This window comes from Festucalex cinctus, chromosome 12 (genome assembly GCF_051991245.1).
Source record: "Festucalex cinctus isolate MCC-2025b chromosome 12, RoL_Fcin_1.0, whole genome shotgun sequence".
Taxonomy (NCBI): Eukaryota; Metazoa; Chordata; class Actinopteri; order Syngnathiformes; family Syngnathidae; genus Festucalex; species Festucalex cinctus.
Window position 1 is genome coordinate 1772948 of NC_135422.1, and position 21885 is coordinate 1794832.

A 21885-nucleotide genomic window follows, 5' to 3' on the forward strand; every position below is an offset into this window, starting at 1 on the left:
ACAACTATTTTCATAATCGCGTAATTGTTTGGAGCCATTTTTTTTTTTTTATTTAAATGGTCCGAATCCTGCCCTGTGATTGGCTGGCAACCAGTCCGGGGTGTTCTCCCGCCTACTGCCCATAGCCAGCTGAGATAGGCTCCAGCACCCCCCGCGACCCTTGTGAGCAACAAGCGGTTCCGAAAATGGACGGATGGATGGCTGGTCCAAATCTTCTGATTTCAGCATATCAACAGTAATTGTTTACTGATTTCAGTCGATTGATTTAGAAAATACTAATCAGTAAACTCGTCGAGTGTAAGATTGGTATGAAAATCTATTATTGATTTATCTGAAACTTTTGTTTTATACAGGTTGTAATCGGTTTCATGTTTGAACAGCATTAAAATTAAATATTCAGGCTTAATGTTCCGTTCATATAACATTCTTCCACGCTGAAGGTGTGAACCCTAACCCGAAGTAAGACGCTTTGTTGAATATTTTTCCATGAACTCATTTGCTCCCAATAACGTGTAAATACGTTTTTTAATGCTCTAAGTGTCCCAAAGACGTATTTATACGTTTTTTATGCTAGAGCATACAGAAGGCTTTGATGCAGCCTCTCAACTGCAAAGAACGGTTCCAGAAATGGTAGTTATTACACAAACGGCCAGCAGGTGGCAGCAGAGCAACGGAGATCAAACCAGGGCCATCTAGAAAAAAAAGCTCAATTACTTACAATTTTAAATCGATTTGTGAAAACTGATGAAACTTAGCTCTCTTCTAATGTTAATTGCTGCAGAACGGAAACAGAAATATACTTTTTTTTCCCTGATGAAAGAAGAGACTTTAATCTTTCTTTTGATAGCTTCCAGAACTCAATATTTGTGGGCCTTGCAAAATCAGTCAAAATCCAGTAAAACAGTCGGGAGCGAACGGGACTGCGAAATGTGAAAATGGGGGCGAGTGAATGAGTTAAAAATGGAAGTTTAAAAATCGATTCAGCCGCCTATTGAATCGATTCGAGAATTGCGCGATGTAGCATCGCGATATATTGCGAATCGATTTTTTTTTAACACCCCCTAATCATGACATCTGTAAGTCTCGACTGGGCAAAACCAAATTGCGTGTAAATGCAATTTTGCGAACACGTACTGCAGTGCATACTGTACTGTTTGTTTAGGTTGAGCGCAGACATCGTTTCCTCCCCACATACTTTGCATTCCGTAACACCTGTTGCGAAATATGTATATGTGCATTTTTTGGACGCTTGTCAGCAAACTTGTTAGGTTGCGATCGCCCTGCATATTGCAGCCCCAGCGAGGTGACAGCTCGAGGAAAGGTGGCATGTTTTTTTTTGTTTTTTTATGCAAATGGCTGTGAAACGGAACAGAGGTCTCGATGCAGCTCAAATTAGAAAGCAGATTGTGGCAATTATGTTTCGGAAATCTTCTTACAGGTTGCTCGTATAATCGAAATTGATGAAAAGTCATTTTAAGATTTAATAGCTTCTCAATTATTTTCTGTCATGCCCCCACCAGTAAGAAGAAAACATCAACGTGACTATAAATAGTATCATTTGTCTATAAAATTGTTATAAGCACACCTCTGCATAACACTGTATCCGTACTAACGTATAAGAGAATAAAAAAGAAAGAAAGAAAGAAATATGGACCAACTTACAAAGAATAACTTTATTAACTGTAATAGAAAAGATTTAAAGTGCAGCTGAAATTAAACAATAAAATTAAATCCTTAATTAAACTATAAACAATTTTTTGACTGACCATGTCAAACCATATGATACGGAAAAATACAATTACATAAAATCGATATATAATAATGCATTCAATTTGATCACCAACATTAACTCTTATTAATTAGCACAATATTAAAAAAAAAAAACTTTAACCTGCAAAACAAAAATAAATAAAATAATTTGTGTTGATTTTTTTTCTTTTTCTTTTTGTGTGCAAGCACGCATGCGCACACTGCCAATAATGAGAGCGCCACTGCCCCCTAAGGTAATGGAGGTGCAATTGCACTTTATTCTAGGACAGTAAAAAAATTAAATAAAAATAAAAAAAAATAAAAAAGCATGTTCACCGAGGTCAAACGCGCCCCCCTTGATGGGGGGGGGGGGGCCTCACTATTTGAGAAGCACTGGTATATGGTAACATGGGTGCAGCTGTATGTGCGGGGGTGCGTGTGTGTGTTGCGTGTGTGTGCGCGTGTCGGCGTGTGTGAATCTGCACATGTGTGAGCAGGCTCAGGTGGATTGTGAACCCGGCAGATGGACATTTGGAGCAGCTTTGCAGCCTGCAGCAAAACGCAAAACTTTCTCTCTCGGATCTCATCTTGTCGTCATGGAAAACATCCTCCGTGCTTCCATTCGCACATTGACATCCTTCTCGGAGCTAAAGTCCCATTAGTCAAATTAAAATACAATAACTAACAAAATAATAAGAGCCTACAGATTCACCCTTTTATCAAATTTGGAGTTTGATCCAGGCAGTCACTTGCAAGGACATTTTGGAATAAAAACAGATGCACTAAGTGTATTTTTACTACGCAGTTAGATCCATTTATTTAAAAGGAAATCCAGCCACAAAAATGATTTACAATCATTTTTTTTTTTTAATTAATTATTATTATTTTTTTTATTATTATTTTTTTTTTATTCGGACTGGGTATCAATTCTAATTTCCTCAATTGATTCAATTTCATTTCACAAGAGTTGGATTCGATTTCAATATTTTCAATTTGATTCGATTGACTTCAATTCAATCTGATATTTATTGATTATGGACCATCAATTTTGCTTCCATATCAATGACATGATTAAAAACTTCCACAAGCATTAAATTCCAAATGAAATTTTGCGTCGGCAGCAACTGGTTAAATGATTTTGTTTATTCATGAACGCAACACCAGTTACACAAACATCAGCAAGCATGAGATGAAAAGCAGGAGGAAAACAACAATAAATCCACGCAGACAGAGGGGAGACAAGAGACGAAATACACACACACACACACACTAAGTAACACAACGAGACACAGCTGGTCAAGGCACAAGTGGCGGAGGGCGATTGGTTGACACATTAGGAAGGGCGGGTCAAAACACAGGTGGACATAATGCTTGACAAGAACAGCAAAACAAAACACAGATCATGGATGAAACTGAAAGAAACACGAGGATAAAGAGCAAACTCAAAGTAAACCTGAACCATGACAAAAGTAAAACAAAAACACGAACCAAACCATGGCTGAGGATGACTTCCGTTTTTTGATTTGAACACCCCGAGCCATCACTCGATAGCAATTGTGACCCAGGCTGGAGACGTTCATGTGGACTGAAAAGTCTCCGCCCATCTGAGCTTTCAGTCCAGCTGAACGATGGAGCATGCGCGAGGGAGGTTTGTGCGGTGCCGCTCTGTCCCTGAGGAGAATCTTCTGCCAGTCCCGGTGCCACACAGATCAACAGTCAGCCAGCCAACCGTGCTCTGACCTCATCCTCGCTCGCTCGCTCTCTCCCTCGCTGCAGCTTCCATTTCAGGCCGGCTCGCTCTGCCAAAGGCATTTGCCGTCCCTGCGTCTCCTTACGCCAACTGCCTGTCCTGCTAGCGATGGTGCGTGTCTGCAGCTCGCCTTTGCCTGTCTTTGGTCCAGCCGGCCTGTCTCTCTCTCTCTCTCTCTCTCTCTCTCTCTGCCTCCATTATCCCTCTGCTTTTGTGTCTACCGTCTCCGTCCATCTGCACGTGCGCCTGCCAGCGACTCTTTCTGGCCAATAGTTTTCTCTGCCGGAAAGCGGGCCAGGCTGTCGGCCGCTCGGCCAATCTGTCCGACTGGCCGCCTATGTTCTATTCATCATCTGTTTGCTTTCCCACCGATATATCTGCCTGTTTACCTGCTTGCCTGCCATCTGGTTTGTGTCAAGGTGCTTTATAAAAGTACAAACGTGAACTCCTCAACCCGGTCGCGACTCATTTTAAACAGATTTTTTTTCCCCCGACTTGACGAGAGAGGAGACGCCATGTGCATAAAGTCATTTAAAAATAAAACATTTTCGAAAAAAAATAAATAAATAAAAAATAAAAATAAATAAATAAAAATAAAACATTTTCTTGATGCGTTCGGTTAACCAGGTGGTGCAATAAGCACTCACCTCTGAGGCAAACCTGAATGAAGATATTTTTGGAAAAGGCAACATCTGGGAAACTCGAGCTCAAAACGAGTTACCACACATTCTTTCTCTTCAGTTTTCCAATTAATTTAACGTCTGAACATGAAGGCAGGCAGCAGCAGTTCAGGTCATTAACCGGGTTTGCATGCAGACTTGTTTTTTTTTTGTGGTCATTCTGACTGAAGGTCTCTGCTCAAGTGTTTACATGTGATCTATTACGTCGCATACCTCTCCATCAATCACAACAGCTGCTTTACAGTCGTGCGGCAGGCAGATTGATGTCAACGTCACGTGATTCATCAAGATGGAGTTCACTCATCTATTTAGCAGAGTAGTTGCGATTGATTTGTACACTTTTCGTTGGTAGGAAGCCGCCATTTACAATCGCGTCAACGACGACATCATGCACAAGGCGGAGCATCTTCAGACCGGACGCAACCAATTTTGACTGAACCGTTTACATGACTGCAATTCAAATTTGACCTTTTTATTCTGATTGAGGTGTTTTCCATTCCAGATTTATTTTCATCCTAATCGGAATACAAGGCACAATGTAATTGTGAATTGTTGTGCACATGTGATCGACCAGTCCGGGATGGATTTCGTCTTTCATTGAAAGGCAACTAGGATGCTCATTTTGAATTCCCAAAACCAGTTTTCAAGGTCCAGGGCTTAACCTGTTTTTTGTTTTTTTTTCAGGGTGTTTTCACACCTTTAGTTTGCATCATTTTTTGCTATTGCAGGTCAAACCAGATTTGCCAGTGTGAGTGAATCAGGATCCGGAAGAATACCAAGACAACAGATGTAGTGCTAGGTGGGCTAGGTCAGGGGTGTCCAAACTACGGCCCGGGGGCCATTTGCAGCCCGCCGTCCATTTTTTAGTGGCCCGCGACATGTGCTAAAAATGGCAAATGACTCAGTTCAAATAAAATAAAAACAAAAATGTTTGGAGATGGTCAAAATAAGAAGGGAGGGTGACGAAAACGCAGGTGCCATTATGGGTTATTTTAGTTAACTAAAACTAACGAAAAAACTAAAATTCACAATTTCATTAACGAAATCAAGTAAAAACGAAGATGCTTTTTTTTAAAAAAAGAAAACTAACTGAAACTACATTTTATGTTTACAAAACTAACGAAAATAAAACTATAATTATAGCAAACATGTCCTTCGTTTTAGTCTTTGGTAATTAATTTAATGCATGAGACTTTGAGGATGATTTTAAATGTGATTTTTAGTAGATTTATTTTGATATCAACCGGAATAATGACGTCGCACCATGGTGTTTTTTTTTTAAATATTGCGCACAAGTAATACACATAAAAAAACTAAAACTAATACTGAAACTAACTAAACTAAAACAAAGCATTTATTAAAGAACTAAAACTAATGAAAAAAACTAAGAGAATCACCCTGAAAACTAATTAAACCTAATTAAATAAAAAAAAAAAACTCAAAACCAAAATAAAAACTAAAATGAAAAATTCCAAAACTATAATAACCCTCCTGCCATATCACAAATAAATTGGTTTATATACCGTAGCATTTTTATAAATATGTAAAAGCACAAATCAATTATTTGTACAATTTTTAGGACGAAACACAATTTCTCTTCATAACATGATGTGGCCCTTGCGTCCTTCGGATTTTCTGTATGTGGCCCTCGCATGAAAAAGTTTGCACACCCCTGGTCTCGGTATTCTTCCGGTTCCTCACCCAAGTTCCATTTTCGCCTTCACGTCTGACCAAATGAGCCACAAGGAGGGAAAAGAGTTCGATTAAAATGAATGAATGGTGATGTTGTGAAAGCGCTCGCGTCCTATAATGACGCTTTTTCCCGTTTTGTCAGACGATGCGTCTTATTTACTTGCCTGTCCAAACAAGATGCCAAGAGCTGTTCCAAACTTCCTGATTATACTCATCCTGCCTCCTTCACAGCTCCGTGTGGCTTGTGGAAGACATTTTGCTCCATTGAAGAAAAAAAAAAGGCTTTCTCTTCTATTTTGCCACGATCCTATTTGGACGTCTCCAACATATCCGCCCCTTATTCTTCCCACAACAGGAGAGCAAAGGAGGGTTTGAATGGCTCCTCTCAACTACAGGCTGCGACGCACTCACTTGCTCGCGAGTCAAGGACAACTCTAATGGATCGAGAACAAAAAGAATGGCGGAGAGGCAGCGAGGGAACGACAGACAGATGGAAGGGGAACGAGAATGCATGTTGCAAGGGGTCGATGAAATGATGCGTATTTGAAATGAAAAATCGCGCGCAGTCGGTTGCAAGCGTCACCGGCTTTCGCCCTGCACTACTCGCCACATGTGCGGATTGAACAATCATTTCTATTATGCATATCACGCAGATCAAAAACAAACAAGCAACTTGCGCACAGACAAGTCATTTGCTCCCAATAACGTATAAATACGTTTAAAAAAAAAAACAAGTTTTAAGTGTCCCAAAGACGTATTTATACGTTTTTTTGTTTTGTTTTATGCTAAAGCATACAGAAGGCTTTGATGCAGCCTCTCAACTGCAAAGAACGGTTGCAGAAATGGTAGTTATTACACAAACGGCCAGCAGGTGGCAGCAGAGCAACGGAGATCAAACCAGGGCCATCTAGAAAAAAAAGCTCAATTACTTACAATTTTAAATCGATTTGTGAAAACTGATGAAACTTAGCTCTCTTCTAATGCTATTTGCTGCAAAACGGAAGCAGATAGAAACATACTTTTTTTTTTCCTGATGAAAGAAGAGACTTTAATCTTTCTTATGATAGGTTCCATGTTTTTATAGCAACAGAACACAATATTCTGTGGGCCTTGCAAAATCAGTCAAAATTCAGTAAAACAGCAGCGAGCGAACGGGATTGCGAAATGTGAAAATGGCGGCGAGTGAATGAGTTAATAGTAGGTCTAAAAATAATGTTGTTTTTTCCCCCCTGTGTGATCCAACCTTTTGAATCTATGGGGGGAGCGAGCCAAATGTTAAAATTGCCATTCTCCACGTAACGCAGCAATCGTGCATTCCCTTTGTTACGTATCGTATTAAAATATCTCCCATGAAAGGGTGTGCGGCGCGGAGGGAAGCCCATCCATCTCCGCCTTTGCGTCTTTCTTCTCCCTGACACCTCTGCGTGTGTTTACAGTCGTTCCCACATGAAGGACGCGTCGTGCTATGCCGCACATTCAAAGTCCTGTGCCGCCAGATAGCTAATCCCTGATGTGGGTTGGCCCAGTTATTGGTTCCCCAACTTTTTTGGAAGGGAATGTTGAAGCGCGAGAGGAGACGACGGGAGGGGAGTGCGGGTTATCCCTCTTTTTTTTTTAGAATGATAAACCTGACCATGTTGCCGCTTACACTGATGGATCTTATCTGTGTCAGCCTTTTTGTTTCTTTCCCTCTCCTTCCAACAAAGTCCGTCTCTTGCTAAGTCACTTTGCGACTCCGTCGTCAGCCGTTAATTGGGATAGACGCCACAAAAGCACCTTGCAGTCTTTTAACCACTGCAAGCTTTGGTAAATAAGCCGCCCAAAAAAATAAATAAATAATTCTCGTTACAGGCGTCAATCGTCATGTCTTTCCTCTGCACTGCCTCGGTTTTCATCCTGAAACGAGATGAAAGCAAGCTGCTGTCCTTTTGGCGAGTAAAGGGTGAAATATCCTTTTCCAGCAAGCTCCCTAATAACCACCAATTAGCGAATTGTGCATCACCAGCCTACCAAAAGAACAAAATGGATCCGACAAAAGCCCACTTTTGACACCGTTTGGAAGTGAGATGCGCGATTTCGCCCCATTCGAGTTCCTCACATGGCCCAAATGAGGTCCCTCAAGATTTTTGAAGACATCATATAGAAATGAACCGATTAAGGGTAAGAAGCTAAACGACAACCGTCAACAAAGAGAATGCGCGTCTAGCTGGGGATCTCGTTTATGCTGGCTAATCAGCGGCGCTGCGGCTGCTTCGTTCGGTCCTCCTGAGACGGAAGCTTCCGCGTATCATGTGACTCTGCCAGGGAAAAACGCACCCCAAATACGGGGAGGCTGAGGGAGACGCAGGAAGGCTATGGGAGACGTTGCTGTAATTAGGTGCCCTGAGCTCGACGCCCGCACGCCATCCAGCCTGCAAATATGCTGCCAGGCGCCTGCGCTCATACACACAAACACACGCAGACATTCGTGTCGGCGAGCACACGGCAGAAAACGAAAGGCGATATGTCCTTCAAACAGAATGACCCGGAATGGTCCTCGGAACAGCACAATGGCCAAGAATCCACATTTCGATCAGCACCAAACTAAAACAAACTTCAAAAATCGCCGTCTCCCATAATGATGCAAATTGCCACTCAATTAAAAAAACACATTGCAAAATGTTAGGGAAATAAACAATGTGTAGCAGCCATGTAATATAAAAATTAGTGCTGTCAAAGTTAAAGCGTTAACTAATTAATTAATCACAAAAAATTATCGCATTAATCATTGCATTACCACATATTAATCACACTATTAATTTTGACCGCAGATGATCCTTTTTCGCCGACAGCGGATCGTTACGTTCAAGGTAGCTGTTGGAGTTTGAGCAATAAACATAACGACATGCATGAAAGTGAAGCATTTCAGAAATGTTTACATATGCCGTAGGTCATTTTTCCCCATTTTAAATTATACCAATAATTAATTGATTAGAAAAAGTAGGATGAGCGTGTGCAGCGGGCAAAAATGTTGGGGGGAAAAAAAAGCTTTTATAAGACAGTGATTAATCGTGATTAATCAAAATTCTACAATGTGGTTAATCTGATTAAAAAAATGTAATCGTTTGACAGCTCTAATAAAAATGTAATTGGTCAGAACTTTGCCCATCTTCCACACTTTCATAAAGTACGTATGTATGAAGAAAAAAAAAAAAAATAAAAAATAAAAAATAAAAAAAAAGATTAAGAAGTGATTCTGTCATTCTATTAAGTTCACCGACTGTAAAAAAAAAAAAATACAAATCTTAAAAGTAACTGAAAACCTAATATTTCTCTTCTTTTACAGAGAAATGCATTAGAAATGCATCCATCCATTTTCTTGACCGCTTATTCCTCACTTGCGTCGCGGGGGGTGCTGGAGCCTAGCTCAGCTGGCAGTAGGCGGGGTCCACCCTGAACTGGTTGCCAGCCAATCGCAGGGCACACAGAGACCAACAACCATCCACACTCACAAGCACACCGACGGGACAATTCGGAGCGCCCAATTAACCTGCCATGCATGTCTTTGGAACGTGGGAGGAAACCGGAGTACCCGGAGAAAACCCACACGGGTATATGGGGAGAACATGCAAACTCCACCCAGGAAGGTCCGAGCCTGGACTCGAACCGGAGACCTCAGAACTGGGAGGCGGACGTGCTAACCAGTCAAAAAAAAAAAAAATATATATATATCTTTTAGTGATTTTTTTTATTTGTTCAAATGTACTACTGGTATCGGTATCGGTCTGAAAAAAAGTGGTATCGAACATCCCTAATATATACTGTACTTAAAAATGGCAAACATGGCCAAACTAAGAATAAAATAATAATAATGAATAAAAATTTCCAAAGCATGGAGAGCACAGCAGAGCCTGTCTCCACATCTCCCCTGGCCCACAAGAGCAGAACACGTTGGTGTGCTGGCTTTTGACCATGGCAATTTTAATCAGTCTTTTTCACACTTCATTGGGAATTCATCGCCCCCCCCACCCCCCCCCCCCCCCCCCCTCCCTTCAAACATTGTTTGGGAGAGTTATCAGCAGCAGGCAGCAGATCCGCTAATTATACATGCAAGGTAATGTCGGGAGCCCGGCGGAATATTTCAGCCAAGTGCATGTGCTGCTGCTGCTGCTGAAAAATCACTGGAGGGTACGACCGCTTCACAATACTTGGTCGGTGGCGGCCATAATTGAAGAATGACGTCTGAGAGCAACCAGGGAGGCGACATCTATTGGCGACGTGATGCCAAAGAGGTTAAAAGCGTAAAATTCAACACTACAATGAATCGTTTTGGCTCAGGCGTTTCTCTGAAGGTTGTTGTGTAGAAAAAAAATAAATAAATAAAAAGTGTGAGTGTGAGCGTTTGAGGGCATCGTGATTGGGTTGTTTTGCAGAGGTATGGTACAAATATTTCTGGAGATCGCCAGAAATTTGACAGTTGACCACATTTTTTTTTTTTATTCTGTGAGTGTTAACTCATTCACTCGCCGCTATTTTCACATTTCGCAATCCCGTTTGCTCCCGGCTGTTTTACTGGATTTTGACTGATTTTGCAAGGCCCACAGAATATTGTGTTCAATTGCTACAAAAGCATGAAACCTACCAAAAGAAAGATTAAAGTCTCTTCTTTCATCAAAACAAACAAACATGTTTCTATCTGTTTCCGTTTTGCAGCAATTAGCATTAGAAATAAGCTAATTTTCATGATTATTCACAAATCTGCTTAGAATTGTAGAAAATCAGCTTGTTTTCGACATGGCCCTGGTTGATCTCCTTTGCTCTGCTGCCACCTGCTGGCCGTTTGTGTAATAACTACCATTTCTACAACCGTTCTTTGCAGTTGAGAAGCTGCATCAAAACCTTCTGTATGCTCTAGCATAAAACAAAAACAAAAAAAGGTATAAATACGTCTTTGGGACACTTAAAACATAAAAAAAAAAAAAACGTATTTACAGCAAACGAGTTTTAATAGAGGCCGAACACACATGCACAAAGACGCATCGACAAATCTAAAACTACCAGTCAGACAAGCATCCTCTGGGGAACAAAACAGCGGAGGCATAACAGTGACTCATTCAAATGGTCACGGAACACACACGCACACGCACACGCACACGCACACGCACACGCATTCTATCATAACAGCTCGACTGTCAGATCGAATCAGAAACCCGGCCCATGGAGTGCTGTTGACAGGTGTGGGCCGCCAGTCACGCACGCACACACCAGCCGGCCATGTCCTCCAACCCAGCGCATGCATGACGGTGGTGGTGGGGGGGGTCACATGTGATCATGTACCCCATTGGATGATTGTGTATGTTTGCGTTTGGCAAACAGGGATTATTATATGAGAGGCCGCACGTTTGGTCAAAGTGCACGTGCGTGTCCCTGTTCTGTGTGTGCGTCTATTGTTAAGATCTTGTAGCATTCACACGAAAGCAACTTGATCAGTCCACGTTCACTATAACGGTAGCAGAGGAAGTTGAAAACCCTCGTGGATCACGTAACTTGCATGTATGGGAGCATTTGGGCAAATTGGGGTGAAATTAGGACTCTAATTTCAATTGAGAGATATGGGCTTTTCATAACGTGTGTGGGGGTGATTTTGTCCTAAACCCCAACACGTTTCTGTGGAAACACAGTGTTTACAACCCTCCAGCCAATCACAGAGCGGGGGGGTGGATTGGGGGGGATTGGGCGTGTCACAAACGTGTCAGCTGCGTGACGTCACTCCCGTGGCAATTTGAAAGCGCGTACAGATTTTTATTTTTATTTTTTTTTCACTCACTCACTCACTCACTCACTCACTCACTCACTCACTCACTCACTCACAGAAGCTTACATGTGTGAATGAGTGAGTGGAAAAAAAAAAATCCGTGCGTGCTTTCAAATTGCCGCGGGAGTGACGTCACGCAGCCGACAGCTTTTACTTTGAAGTCGGCCTACATGGCTACATGACTGCTAGCTTGACTTCCCTTTTCAAGTTTTTATTGAAATGACATATTATTATTTTTTTTACCATTATCATAACGCCACCCCGGACGTTTATATAATCAGTAATTTAGGACGCTAAGAATCCGCTAGTTAATGACGCCGGTCATTGTATGGTACGGCACAATGTAAGCTCCCGTTAGCGGCTTGTTGTGAACAACGGAAACGTCTGTCGTATCATACAATGACTAATTAACTAATTAACAGACTGATTAACTTTCTTAGCGTCCTTAATTGGCAATTAAATATCATTCCAAGGTGGCGTCGCGTCGATGTTGACAGTCGACGGTCGCGTGACGGCGAGTCAAGCTGGCCCGTCTTCAACCACAACATGGGTCAATTTCAAAATAAAAAATAAGCCGATTGCACAACCTCAATGTATTACTGTACTTGGAATGCTTTTATTTTGAAGTTGACCTATGCAGTACCAAACCGTGGCGTTTGGGACATACGGATCACGACTCAAACACGAGCCCGTTGCACCGCTCATTAAAACCGTGCGACCGGATTCATTTTTCACCAGCACAGGCTGTCCAATTGGTCGCATTTGCGGGTAAAATGGTCGCAGTCTCGAGCCCTTGCTTGTAAGCAAGATAACTAGTCAATCAAACTGATGTCAACGCATGCAAACAAAACTCCGGTGAAGCTTTAAGACCGGATAGTCGAATGTGAAATTAGTCTTAGTGGAGCCCACAGGTACAAAGCTTCCAAAGCAGTCATCCAATTTACTGGACAACACAGGATGGGCACCGCAGGAAACAAAAGGAGTCCAGATTCTATTCTAAAAAAGGTCTGAATTAAGCGTTCTTCCCGTTTTCCACCTGCAAAACCGTCGACCGTTCAATCGCAATTAGACCGGCGTATGCTGAAAGTGTGCGACAAATCATTTTATTGTTATTAGATGAGCACGCGGGCACGTGCGACGCATTCAAACACGCCAACAGATGGGCGAGCAAGATCTCGCGTGCACGCACAACAGCCACCCACACCCTTACACATGAACACACGCGCACACACGCAACCCACTCTCTTGCCTCGAAGCAGTCGAGTCCGGCTACTACAAAAGCCCACCAAGAGGTCTTTGCAGATCAAATAATGGCGCCTTCCATCTGTTTCCATTTCTCCACATTAGCTTTGTTGAGGTGCCCTACAGACCATGTTAAGAAGCGCGGCTGCCTCGGATGAAATAATGATTGCGCTCTCAACCCCCCGCTTCTCATTATCTCCATCGAACTGCCAACGCAACAACGGGGAGCAGATACGGCACAACTGCCGTTATGGTGTTTTTTTTGTTTTTTGTTTTTTTTTCCTACCTTTGGAGCGTCTTAATTGAGATGTTAGAATGGCGCTACGATGTACGTCTATCAACTATCTTTATATGGAAAATAGTTTAAAAATAAATACTGATCGGAATCTGGTGCTTTTGGCCAATTTCCGTGATGTAATTTCTTACTCAGCAAACACGGGTTCAGTTAATAACTGTATGATATGATACAGTAAATGTGGTGCGAGTTATCTGCTGTGGCGTGCGTAGGCGAGCTACGGCTATATGTAAACATTGAGACTTCACAACAGACAGTGTAAGCAGACAATGGAATGTAATACATACATTAACTCATTCACTCCCAAAAATGTATTTATACGTTTTTTTTTAGGTTTTTGTTTGCTAGAGTTTTTGTATGAAGGCTTTGATGCAGTTTCTGACCTGAAGTGGTCGCTTAAAGCGATGGTAGTTATTACCAAAAAACAAAAACAAAACAAAAACGGCCAGAAGGTGGCAGCAAAGTATAAGAGATCAACCAGGTCCATGTTGCAACAAGCTCTTTTTTCCCAGTATTTTCAACAGGTTTGTGAATGATGATGAAACTTAGCTAATTCTAATGCTAATTGCTACAAAACATAAAAACAGAAAAAAAAATATACCATACTCAAAAATGTTTGGAGATGGTCAAAGTAAGAAGAGAGGGTATTGAAAAACAGGTGCCATTAAAGATTCTTTTAGTTAATTAATGAAAAAAACAATATTTTTACCAAAATCAATCCAAATGAAAATGCTTTTTAAAGGCACGGTCTTCCGTTTTTACTCAGGAAAATGCACTATATAAATACAGGATGTGTACCCATGAACTTCTTAATCGACACCTCTGGGGTTCTGTTATTGTGTGGTGGTGATTTTTTCATACATTTTTTTCATAAGCCTGTATTTTGCCATTTTGTGTTTTGTAAACAGCGGGACGTTGCTGTGGGCAGACGGTGTTTATTCCCCTCCAGCCAGTTGCAGGGGTGTTTTTTGTTTTTGTTTTTGGGCGTGTCGCAGATAATGTCCCATAAAGGGGATTAAACACAATTATAACGCAAAATATCAGGAGTTAAGTTTCAATTGAGTGACAACCCTATTTTATTATTTTATTTCTCAAAAACAATTGGCAGCGAAATAATGTTGGGAATACTTTACGGGAGGCCACAAAGGATGACGTCGATGCATTCGGCCAAAAACATTCAAAGAAGGCTACATTTGAAGGAGTCTTGAATTGGGACAAGCTTTTTTTGTTAAGACATCGTTGGCCTTCAAATGTGTCCTGAATTAGGACACACGAAGTGGAGGATGCCAAGATCGATCACTTATTTTGGCGCCCTTTTGAAAATACTGACAATAATTGAGTATTGGCATCAAATTGAAGTAAAATGTCGCGCTTGGTGGAAAGCGGGGTTTCGTTTTCTAACGAGTGCAGCACACATTGGAAGAGATGTAATATAGAGATGATATGTAATGTGGAAAGAACATGAATTCATTCAATTCATAATCTCGCCAACTTCCTCTCACTGTGATGGGGGGGGGGGGATGATATTAATCCTGCGAGAGGATGTGCCGTCTTCATGCTACTGAACTAAAAGCGAGGTCGGGGTACGTGCGGAGAGGGACGAGGGGGAAGGGGGCTCGCTTCCTGTTACGCAAGATGGAAATGAGCAAAGCCAACGCTTCACTGTCGCCGTTCTATTTTGGAACAGCTCATATCAGAAAATGCTGCCACGAGCAGGAAAATTAGGTCACTTACACGAGCGGGGCAGTACCTCGCTCGGCCGGGGACGGAATTAAGAGGGACTGAGACGAAAGATAAAACGTGTAGCGCTTTTCATTCAGGACTGGGGTACACAGATTGGAACAAGCGTGAACACGATGCAGGAGCTCAGCACAAGAGAGAGAGAAAAAAAACAAACAAAAAAACAGCAAAGCGGTGCGCTAAATGAGACCCTGGCATTGACCTGAATACATGCAATGAAAGTGGGCGAGAATCCTCTTCTGAGTGCGCCGCTTCAATTCCTTGCGCGTTTTTTGTTTTGTTTTTTTTTGCAGCGGATCGCACCACACACTTTGACTTTCTTGTCAGCGGGTCTGATTCATTATTCATAGGGAAAAGCGGGGTGCAATTGATGAGGATCGGGGAGGATATGAGACGCCGTATCGCCCGCCTTGTTATCAGTAAATACGTCATCCGGCCCCCCTCGTTAACTGCTGATGTGAGATGAGAAAAGGGAAAACTAGCGCCGCCGCTGCCGCCGCCCACTGCTAACAGTCATTTGAGCTAATCATACAGCCGGACAAGGGAAATCCAGTAGAACAATCAAGATGCATGGCAGCAAGAGTAAAATGGCTCACGGGGGTAGGATGCTGCTGGAGAGGGAAAAAAAAAAAGAAAAAAAAAAGGGGAGACGCACAGGATTGTGGGAGATAGTCAGGCTGAGATAGATAAAGGAGCTTGACAGAGGGAGCAAAGGGAGGACAAGCAAGGAAGAGGCTACATGAGGATACGCGTGCGCGTGTGCGAGTGTTTGTGTCTTGGAGGGACTTAGCATGAAGGCAGAAAGTTGCCTTGTCAGTGGTTTTGTCTGAGGAGGTCTCCAGGTGGCTTTGCTCGAGTTTGAGTCCTCTCACACACAATTTACTCATGCGAGATGTGTGCTAAAAAAAAAAAAAAAAAAAAAACTGGCCACAACATTATGCGCGGCGGCGGAATCGAATGAGATCAAAAATGTCGCCTTCACTTTCCAATTCAAACAATCCATGATACGAGTTTGTCATATTTGGATTTCGATACCCAAGAGATGCAAAATATTAAGAACACTGTACTTCTACATGGGATGTAATACAGTCAACGAAAAAAAGGGGGTCACACACCTGAACATCCCTTTTGTGTGGTCTGTTGAGGGGCTAATGGACTCAAGACAAGTCAAGTCAAATCTCAGATTCAGGAGAAGCAGTGAGTAATTTGACATAGCAATGGAAGAGTGAGAGTGATATTTGTCAACTGTGGGCATGTGAAGCTCTTTAACTCTTTTACTGCCACACGTTACCAATAATACAACCCCCCAACAGTGCCAGCCGATTTTGAGCATTTTAAAGTCATTTTTCATTGTGTGCTTTTACTACATATACAACGTGGGTGCACATGAAAGATTGGATTCCATTCTTTCATTAGAAAAAAAAAAAAAAAGTATGTTTCTACCTGATTCCGTTCTTTAGTAATCACCATTTGAAAATAGGTCATTTGAGTGGCATAAGCAAAAATACACACAAAAAAAGAGAGAAAACAAGCTTTTTGTGAAGATACATTTTCTCCACAACAGTGACTTTGACACTAATATTTTTAGTTTAGTGACGCTCTGTGAATTAGATTTAATGTGACAAAGGCTTCGATCATTCACGTCATCCTTGAAAACTTTCTATTTCATCAGAATCGTCATGTTTCACTGTAATTTGATACACCTTGAGCCCATTGAAAAGAGATACAATGCTGCCATCTTCAGGCCATACTAAGTGGCTGTTGTTGATTCCACAACCCATTGACCAGGCAGTGCTGCAATTAGACGTTGCACTTCTCATTGATTTAAAAACAAACAAAAACAAAAAAACGTAGTTCACGTCATTTAACGTTTATGGCAGCATACATCGTGATTTTTCTAATCGTTATTAACCGTATTTGGCAGACAAAGAGTTAAGACTCTTGTGTGGTTAAGGGCTATATAAATAAACTTGATTTGACTTGACTTGACTTGACCAGCTGTACAGTCGACACCCTCAGCAGGGTCAACAAGTTACTGAGCTGTGCAAGACGTTTTAAAAACTACAGAGGGGGTGCTTATGATCGTTTGGAAAGGTAAAAAAACAAACAAACAAAAAAAAACCCATTCAAATAAACTGCTCCAGCAAACGAACAAATAGCGAAATGCTACTTCCGGTGTTTTACAGGAAGTCACGACCAGAATTGTTTCTTCATCATCAAAGCGCTCAGGAACAAGGTGGATATCGCACTTATTATTTGTTCTTAACTTTTGTGATCAGCGTAATTGTTGTTTTTGTTGTTGTTGTTGTTAAACATACCGGGAACAACAAGCTATCGTTCAGTGACTGCTTTTCCCAATATGGACAATCTTAATAACAATAACAATACTATCTACTGTATAAGAATATGTCATATTATTGTTAGTGTATTTGCTGCTGCATTATGTTCCCTTCGAAAGCAATGCAAAACTGTTCCTTGTGACTCTCAAGTACCAAATTGACATGACTGACTTGTGCACACAAATGAAGGAGACATTATTGAGGGGAAAAAAAAAAAAAAAAAAAAAAAAAAAAAAAAAAAAAGACTAGTAAGAAAGAACCTAATCAAATGGAGTATCATGCTGAAAATTGTTGTCTGACACAATCCATTGTGTTCCTGACTGGAGCTTGTCATAGCACGACTTAAGCTCTAAAATGGTCAAAACTCAATTCATATCAATGCTCATTAAACAGAGCTGCACAGTTATTGTATTTTCATGACAAAATACAGATCGGGAGCAGTTTAGCGCACGAGGATGGACGAGGGTCAAAATTTCGGGCCAGGGAAATATTCGTTGGTGGAGTGCAGACGGGACAACGGCTACGTGCCGAATCTTATTGGCCAGTGGGTGGCGTGTCTGTCAATATTCCTGACTAGGTGCCAACTCGGTTTGGGTATTGCCGTCAACCTCACGATACGTATCACGATACGATACGTATCACGATACGTATCGTAACCCAATACTTGATCTTCAAGGCCATACGTATCCCGATATATTACATTACTTTTCTTGCATATGTCATATGTATACCTAAAGGATATGTTTGTTATGCTGACTGACAACAAATATTTTGGTTAGTAGCTCTTCTGGTTTAGCACCTAGCTAGCAGCTTTCACAGACACACCGGGAACATTTATTAATATGCATGAGCCGATATGAGCAAAAATACCAATGTATTAAAATTACAGATCTAAAATATGCTTATTTGAAATATTTGGGGAAATGAAAACAGCATTTTTTTCATGTAGCACATTCTATTTCGTTTTTAAACAAAATATAGGAAAATTGGTACATTAAGACACGTGCCATGTTAAGTTTAGAAGTAAATAAATGTTGATATTCTTCCTCTGCTTTCATTTTTCTTAGCAAGAAACAGTGTCCAATCACCGGTGAGCTATTTTTGCATTAATTGAAGGCAATTAACTTCAAAGACGTTTTTATTTTTTTAGGTACAAGGCAAGCTGCAAAGGCAAACGTTAACTCGTTCACTCGCCGCCATTTTCACATTTCGCAATCCCGTTCGCTCCCGACTGTTTTGCTGGATTTTGACTGATTTTGCAAGGCCCACAGAATATTGTGTTCTATTGCTATCAAAAGAAAGATTAAAGTCTCTTCTTTCATCAGGAAAAAATAAGTATGTTTCTATCCGTTTCCGTTTTGCAGCAATTAGCATTAGAAGAGAGCAAAATTTCATCAGTTTTCACAAATCTATTCAAAATTGTAAGTAATTTTTTTTCTAAATGGCCCTGGTTGATCACCTTTGCTCTGCTGCCACCTGCTGGCCGTTTGTGTAATAACTACCATTTCTGCAACCGTTTTTTGCAGTTGAGAGGCTGCATCAAAGCCTCTATGCTCTAGCATAAAAAACAAAACAAAAAAATGCATAAATACGTCTTTGGGACACTTAGAACATAAAAAAAAAAAAACGTATTTACACGTCATTGGGAGCAAATGAGTTAACTGCTTATTTAAAGTTAACGAGCAATACTGATTCTGACGCCTGCGTATCGATACGTGTATTGTAATGAGGCCCGCGACGATACATTGCCGTATCGCTTTTTTTTTTTTTGTAGCACACCCCCAGTGCCAACTGTAAGCGTTCATCTCGACTTGCACGTTTGCGACCCATTGGCACGTTTGTATTCGGCGCTTTTGCGCACTCGTGGCGAGGAGCCGTCAGTCCTAAAGAGGGACTTGCGCCGCTGTCATGCGATGACACCTCCCATTTGCTGCTGTTGCGTGAAGCCGAGCTGAAGGCAGAGGTCAGGCCACCCTCACGGAGACGCTGCGGCTCAGAGCGCATCATGTCCGCCTGGCCGCCTCCTCCCAGCGCTGTCAGAGAAGACCTCGCGCTCAGACACGAATAAGACGCACGAGCTTGACCGGACCACCTCCACGCCCCCGCGACTTTGACTTCAATTTTCATCAAGCTGTAATATTTGTACAAAAAATACATAAATAAATAAATAAATGCCACAGCAGCCAAGGCTGATACGTTCATTCAAATTGTCGGTTTCATTGTCTGTCACAATAACAATGTGATCATAAGAATCATTTAATCCGTTGTCTATAACAATAACTGAAACAAATACGGCAAACTCCGACGTCGGCTTTCGTCAATACAGATTCTGGATCATGCGCTTTTCTGTACCGACTTCAGACGGATTTGTCTCAAATTGATATGCAAACATGAGCTCAAGTCAATGTTGGATTAAAGCATGTAAAGCAGAGCTGGGTATCGATTCCAATTTCCTCAATCGATTCGATTTGGATTTTTTTTTTTTTTTTTTTTTTGCTTCACTTCAATCCGATATTGATTCATTATGGAGGTCAATTCTTCTTAAAACTTCACAAATGTTGCATTTCAAAATGAATTTTAACATGTTAGAATTAGCGATACACGATCATGCTATTTTCAACCGATACCGATAAACCAATAATTTAGAGGTGCCGATGTCGATAACCGATAAGTAAGCCGATAATTGTTTGCAAAATTAACTTGAATACAAATGTACTTTCGAGTCCTACTATAAGTCTTTACAGTTTTTGGTGTTTTCCTCCTCTTTTTTTTTTTTTCTAAGAGCTCAGAATTGTTCATTCGGTAGTCTTACCGATTCAACGTCTTATCATCATTGCTCTTTTTTTTTTTTTTTTTAATACAATCACCACTTCTCTGTCATCTGGTCTGAGCCACCTACAGTTCCGAGTTGAAAAGAGCGCCGCCGTAGAACGTCCGTTGATCTCGGCCGCTGTCGCATGCCATCGTCAATTACCCATCAAACATTGTAATATTCGCCCAATATTGCCGACATGGCGGCGAGAGCCATCAAAAGTGACATATCGGATTTACGGAGCAGGCATAAATCAGGAGATTGCGACCTCTCCAAATTGCCGCGTTGAATAATGGATGTCTGTTTAGTAATCATTTGACGACATCGCACCACTTTCGCCCAGCTGACTTTTAAGGGCTAATTTTGTCAAATAAATATGATCCCCGTTCATATTTATTTGCCCAGTGTTTACTATATGTCCACGTTGGCTTGCTAGTATAATCTCATATTTTCCAATCTTAAAATCATGCGACTTGAAAGGGGAACAAAAAAGTACATAAACAGGCTGCAAGAATCAAACTGCCCGACTGAGCGTCTTCGTGTTTCTTATCATGGCTTGAATGGCCGAGCTTCTGTTCATTCTAAAATGAAATCCCAAAAAATAAAAAATACAAGTAAATGAAAACAACTCAGGCAGTCTGGAGGTCAGCGCGTTGATGATATCATAGCGACACTCAAAACGGCGACTCGGGCGCTCTTTACAACAATCTTCGAGACGCGCTCGCGTTTCCGATGGGAAAAGGCGAAAGCAGGTTATGAAAATCCTTATTTACAGCTGCCTGGCTGTGTGAAGTAGGTCACGGCGGCTTCTGAAATGGAATCAATCCCCTCACACACACACACTCTTTAATAGTTTCCTTTTCAGCGGCCTTACGTTGGCACCGGTGGGGGCAAAGATACGAAAACCGCGTTTCCACTTGTGTTTAGCCTTAAATAAGTACGTGTGTCAAGTTTGCAACCAAACAAACTCCACACATTCATCTAAAAGATGTCAATATCAGCAGCAGACATGTTGTTTTGCTACGGGGGACAAAACATCTCGATTCAGAATGCATCTCCAGGGATTTATTTGATTTCTTCAGTTACCGTATTTTCTGCACTATAAGGCGCACCTAAAAGCCTTTTAATGTTCTCAAGAACCGACTTATAATCAGGTGCGCCTTATATGTGGCTCAATATTGGTTAACTCATTTACTCCCAATGACGTGTAAATGCGTTTATTTTTAATGTTCTAAGTGTCCCAACGACGTATTTGTACGTTTTTTTTTTTTTGTTTTTGTTTTTTTTTTTTTATGCTAGAGCATACAGAAGGTTTTGATGCAGCCTCTCAACTGCAAAGAACGGTTGCAGAAATGGTAGTAATCCCAGCCACTGCAGTAGCTTCTACTCTATGCGCCTTATAATGCGGTGTGCCTTATATTAAGGAAAAAGTTTTTTAAAAAAACTGTCATGCATGGAAGGTGCGCTTTATAAAGCGGTGCGCCTTATATATGGAAAAAGTTTTTAAAGATGTCATTCATTGAAGGTGCGCCTTAAAATGCGGTGCGCCTTATATGTGGAAAAAGTTATTTATTTATTATTTTTTTTAGTGCCATTCATTGAAGGTGCGCCTTATCTATGGAAAAAGTTTTTAAAAAATGTCATTCATGGAAGGTGCGCATTATAATGCGGTGTGCCTTATATATGGAAAAAGTTTTAAAATATGTCATTCATTGAAGGTGCGCCTTATATATGGAAGACGTTTTCAGACATGTCATTCGTTAAAGGTGCGCTTTATAATGCGGTGCGCTTA

The 21885-nt window shown here is 41.2% G+C and overlaps 1 protein-coding gene across 11 annotated transcripts in view; it reads right to left on the bottom strand.

Annotated features, from left to right (window-relative positions):
- The window catches only part of myt1lb (myelin transcription factor 1-like, b), a 131566-nt gene that overhangs the window by 92599 nt on the left and 17082 nt on the right, over positions 1-21885 (bottom strand). The gene's annotated exons all lie outside the window — the stretch shown is intronic.